We start from the raw sequence: 6,000 nt of genomic DNA on the forward strand, positions 1-6,000 counted from the left end.
ATTACAAAATGAAAACAATAACTGTGAGGGCTTTTTAATAAAGAATATTTGATAAAATGTGAAAATGCATGTCCATATTTACGGTTTATATCTCAATCTTTTGTTATATTTCTGAATGCACACTGCTCTCAGGCAGGTAAAATGCCATGTATTTAATTCCTGTCTTACCAGACTATAGTTTAAAAAATTGTGTAGATATTACTGACAAAAGTGATGTTATTTAACTAATATAAAGTTTTTTTTTTTTCATATGTCATCTTGGATGACTAATATAAGCCTGGTGCCATTAATAGAACTGCAGAATTATGAGTGGAATGATCATGGAATGTATAAATTCTAGTGGCTTTTCCTTTCATATTTGCTGGAAGCTCTTTTTTCGTGTGTTGAAACCTCCAGTCTCAAAATGAATCAGTAAAAGCTTTCTGATTTAATAGATCCATTATTGTTAATGGTGTTTATGCAGAATTTTAATTGTTTTATAGCTTTCTATTCTTTTGCAGTTGGCCTTTTTCATTGGGCTAGACCTTAAAATGCACTGGCATGATGCTTCTAAAACCTGTGTGTTCAGCAGCCATTCAGGGAATAAGTGGATAGTCTTTTTTAGCTGGATGGGTCATATGTAATTAAGACTACATCATTCATATTGGACAGCATGTGAACAGCAGATGTTTTTCTTTTCTGAAAAAAAATTCTGTGTAATGAGAAGTACAAAAATGGACCAGTTGAATGAAATGTCAGGGTAATGTCTTGGTGAAAATGTACAAAATACTTTTCTTTCCCCATATTTCTTTTTTCCTATTTTACACACCACTCCCAGAATCATACAAAAAACAAAGAGTAGCAATGCCAATAATGAAATCAAAAAAGGCAGCCTTCTACAAAGGGCATCCAAACTTCTCACTCACACCTCTGCCTGATCCTCTGCACCCCTCGCCCCACTAACAATGTTGATCTCTTTATATAAGCAAAGTCTTGTATCTCAGGAAATAGCCTGGCTTCTAGAAAACAGCTGAGCTACTTACAGCAAAGTGGATTTGACTTTATCACTAAATCGTGAAAAAGCAGGATTAAGGTTTGTTTCCTTTTCAATTTTTCAGGCTTGTGCTTCAAAGCATGTAGGAGCCTAGCATAAAGCATGGCTTCAGTTCTAAAGGGAGCTAATCCCTTTCCTTCGTGCAGTGGTGGGGAAGGGTTTTCCTCCACTCTGAGATACTGCCCTGTATTTACCCATCTCCGTCAGTGTCACTGAACTAGTTTTCTTCCTCCTCCTCTCATCCCTCACCATATTTATACTAATCTTGTCCTCTGCTTGCTTCCTTAGGCCCCACATAGGCCAGTCAGGGTGGTTTCTTTCAGGGGATATAAAAGGGACCAACCTGGTGAAAGAAGTCAGGAAACTGTAATTCTTCAGTTCTTCCCCTGAGCAGGGGTTTGAAGGTTGTGTGGGGCAATCAGGGGAAGAGCTTCCATCAGGGCCATTCAGAGCATGCAGACGTCAAAATCTTCCCAAAGTTCCCCAGCTCTCGGAGCCAGAGCATCCTGTCAGCTATTGTGGCTTCATGTATTATGCAGGCAATGGAGCCTGCTCTTTGATCAGGGGGAAACTGAGAAGAAAAAGCACAGGAAACAGCCCAAGAGGGTTGCTGTGAAGTGAGCATATGCCTGCTCTTCTGCAGTTACCTTCACTTTCAAGGCTCTCCCTTTTGTCTTACCAAGACTCAAAAGCTGAAGACGAGCAGCTTTGTGTTTCATTCCAAGGAGAGGCCTTATGGAAAACAAAAATGCAAGGAATAAGCAAGAGGCTGAGGGCCTGCTTCTGTGAGAGAGTTTGAGTTAGCTCTTTGTTTACATGTAGTGTCCTAATTTAACAACATGTGAAAACAGAGACAATGTAGAGAAGAGGAGAGCAAAGCAAGGATTCCTGCAAATATCACTTTGTAATTATTTGCTGTTGCCCTATGTTTTTGTCTTCCCTGGGCAAAAAGCAGAGTGTAAATGGAGAGGGAACAAGACTCTTCTGAAGGATGGATCTCTCCCTGTCCTCCTGCCATTCCAGCTCTGCACTGTCTGCAGTGTGATTACTGCAAGGTGAAGACTCATTCTTCAAGACAGGCTTCTTGTCTTCTGCTGAACACAGGCTTGATAAACTATTTGAAGCCTAAGGACTGTTGAAGTTGGGTCCATGTAGGAGCCACTTCCTCTGAGGTGGGTCCATTCAGGGCAGAATAACTTCTGTTTGCCACAGACACCTGGCAATCCTGAATAGCTACAGCAGATAATCAGGCTGCTGGGGGGAAAATGCATTTGGCTTGTTGGGCCATTCCACTGTGTCTATGCCCTACCCAGGCTCTCTAATAAACTGAAATAATCCAAGAGCTGGAGTGAAAACTTCTCCCATCTCAGCTGATTACTCTCACTAGGAGCTTGTGCTCTCTCATACCATTTTTCCTCTGCAGCTATATATTTTGCATTCATATTGATGCTCTTCAGGCATCATTATGACTGCAGTAGCACAGGTTCATCCACAGGTAGGATGGCAGCATCTCTAGCCAGGGTCTGTCCAGGTTTTAGGATAGCTTTGGGATTCCCCCTAAGAATATGAGAGCCCTCCAGTGAAAGAAGGCCTAGTACTCAGGACGTCACCCTTGAGCACTCCCTTATGAATATGTTTGCAGAGGGTTGGTTGGGCTGGAGTTTATGATTCCCTTCCTAGCAGCTGGTATAGAGGTGTGCTTTAAATTTGTGATTAAAGTCATACTGATAGCACATTCACATTTTATCTATTGCTGAACAGTGTCTGCACATCACCAAGGCCTTTCCTGCTTCTCACTCTCTTTGTACAGTGAAGACATCAGGAATAGATTTTTTTTTTTTCTTTAAATCCGTCAACTATTTTCTGGATTCAATCCCTTTTCTCCCTATTTCCCCTTCTTTTTACAAGAGTAGCCTTGCAGAACTATGGCAGAAGTAAAGTAAATATAGGTTGTGAAATGTGGAAAATGAGGAGTCAAATATTCAACTTCTATTAACCTATAGCATAAGTTCCTTTAATTGTTTGGAAAATTCATCTTAATCAGGTATTCAGCTATTATAAGTGTTAAAATGAGTAGAGCACATGCTATGTAACTCACCTGGAAAGTACTTATTACAGCAAATAACATATGCCAACCTGCACCAATAATAATAATATTTAAGTTTAAAAAAAGAAACCAGAATGTTATTTTTGAGGCACAAAAAAAGGAAAAAAAAACCCAACCAACCCAGTGTGTTCCCCACTTATTTATATTTTTTAAAGACTTGGTGTCTTCTTTGCTTGCTGAGAATAGTTCCACAGCAGATGTCTAATGGCACTTACCAAGGTCCTGGAGACCAAGTTGGTAATAACTAAAGTGAAATTACAATAATTTTCTCGGAGTGCCACTGGGTAAAATCCACCCTGGTACTGTGCACAGGCTTTTAAGCAATTTTCAATCTGTGCCTCATTACACAGTTAGCAACATGCTCTTTCTCACCCCCAGCCATTTGGAAGGATAAGCAGGAGTGGAAGGGCTTTTACCTCAGCACTATTTTCAGGGGTATTTTCCCATTTCGTTGTGTTGATGAGGCTTTTCTCTCTGTTTTGGTCTCAGGGAAGTGAAATCAAACTCAAGAAGGTAATTCAATTGCATGTCTAGCACATGAAAGCTGACAGTTTTCAGCTGTGCAGATTGTTCCATTTCTGAAAGTTCCTGGTTACCTTTCGGTCACACTTTGATATTGCAGGGTCTTGAGGGCAGAAACTGCTAGATATTCTTTGTAACTTTGTTAAGTTGTAGTGTTTAACACAATGTGGTCCAAGGCTGGATGAAATTAGGACATAATGCATTTCAGCAGCAAGTGAAATTCTGCTGTTGGTAGAATATACACTGCAGAGTCCCCATAGTTCTGGGCATAATATTTTACTATGAGTCCAAAATTCAGCTTTGGAGATGGAATTTAATGGTACTGCATGTATGACTGAGCAGTAAATCTTATATCTTCACTGATGATTGATTTAAAAAAGAGGTTAATCTTGATCATGAGATAAAGACTGAAACTTGCAAATCCAATGTGTCCATTTTAAGTAACAGAACAAAAAACACAATATCATGCAGGTGTGTACGTTTTTTAGCAAGAACAGTAATTTTCTTCTATGTGCATTGTACTGCCCTAATATGGGTTGAAAATAGTGTAAATAGGATTAGGAATATTTCAAGTCATATTCACAGTTTTTCCTCCCTGATTCAAGATGCTCTTAGAAACAGAAGCATAAACGAGAAATTACTTCTTTGTAAGGTATTGGAAGTTTGTAGGCTTCTGGATCTTTTTAAAGGAAAATGGAACTTTGATTTTCAAAGTTTCTTGAAGATGAAATTTACGACAAATCATTCATTTATTTTGCAAACTTAAGCCATGAATATCTTTGCAGGAAAAAAAATCCTACTTTTCTCTTGAAGCAGCTCTCAGATTTCAACTTACTTGTGAAATTTCTTATGCTTGTAGCTGTGAATATTTCTGTTCCTTCTTCACTCATACCAGACCCTGACCATTTTCATAAATAGTCAATAGCAGCTTCTACTCTCACTTTTATTCCCTATTCTTGACCTTTATTTTAATAGAGGTGGACAAGATTTGCTGAAAGAAGAAAAGGTCACTGCTCTGAGACACAATGAGAATAAAATTTTTTATTTGAAACACAGGTCTACATAAAAGTATGATATTTGATTGAAAGGGATATCTTAGCTTGCAGAGAAGAGAGTCCTGCAACCTCAGTTACAAAATCACTGACCAACACCTTGGGGCAAGTTCAGCTTCCACTTCCCTTTATTCCCACCAGAAGGCTGTTTCAGACCATAGTGTTTGGTGGCTGGAAGCCTTTTATATTCAGTGAAATTATATTCATAGCTACTTTATAAGGGTTTGGGGTTTTTTGTGTTCTATCATTTTTCTCTTCTTCTCCCTGTTACCTCCTTCTTGTTTACAGACAGGGTTTCTGCCCTTTAACCATGATTATTTCTTTTAGACTAAAGCCAAGCTCTTTAGATTTTGAAAGGTTTTTCTTCTTCTCTGTTTTCATATTCTTCTCTGTTTATACATTCCTTCATCTCCTTATGTCAATTAATCATTTTTTAACATTGATTGGACAGGAGTGGCCAATACTGTACATTCAGCTACAAATGAGATTTCACTGGTACCTAGTCTGACAGATAAGATCTATGACTTTTCCCCTGTCTTTTAAATTAATTGTTGTGTTATTTTTGTCTTGGCTTTTTGTTGATTTCTGTCAAATTTTATCTTGGATTTTCAAGCTGCACAATCTTTATTCTTCATCCTTAAAACATTGCATGCTAATCAGAATGGATCTGTACATATTCAAAGTTACTTCCCTGCCTCCAAACTTGCTTCTGTCATGTGAAGACATGAATGGACAATGTACAGTCTGTGAGCAGCTCATACCTGCTCATCTGCAGTGTACCAGAAAAGAAACCAGAGAGAAGGGCCAGGTGCTTCTCACCCACTGCCTTTCTGTTCCCATGGGAAAAGGAGAATCTAATGCTGTTACAAAACCAGCCTGAGTATTCAAAAAAGACTTTTTTATATATCCATCCTTCTAGACTTTTTTTATAATGTAATATCCACAGGATAGGAGATATTTTATCTGGAGAAGAGAAGGCTCTAGGATAACCTTATAGCAAGAAAGGCTCTAGGATAACCTTATATGGCATACCTAAAGTGTCTGAAAGAGAGCTGGAGAGGGACTTTTTCAAGGTCATCTAGTGACCAGACAAAGGAAATTACTTTAAATTGAAAAATCTTCCTTATATTAGATAGTAGGAAGAAATTTACTGTGAGGGAGGTGAGGTCCTGGCACAGGTTGCCCACAGAAGTGTGGTTGCCCCATCCCAGCAAGTGTTCAAGGCTGGATGGGGCTCTGAACAACCTGGTCTAGTGGAAGGTGTCCCTGCCCATGGAAGAAGGGTT

The sequence above is a fragment of the Aphelocoma coerulescens genome, chromosome 2 (genome assembly GCF_041296385.1).
Source record: "Aphelocoma coerulescens isolate FSJ_1873_10779 chromosome 2, UR_Acoe_1.0, whole genome shotgun sequence".
NCBI lineage: Eukaryota > Metazoa > Chordata > Aves > Passeriformes > Corvidae > Aphelocoma > Aphelocoma coerulescens.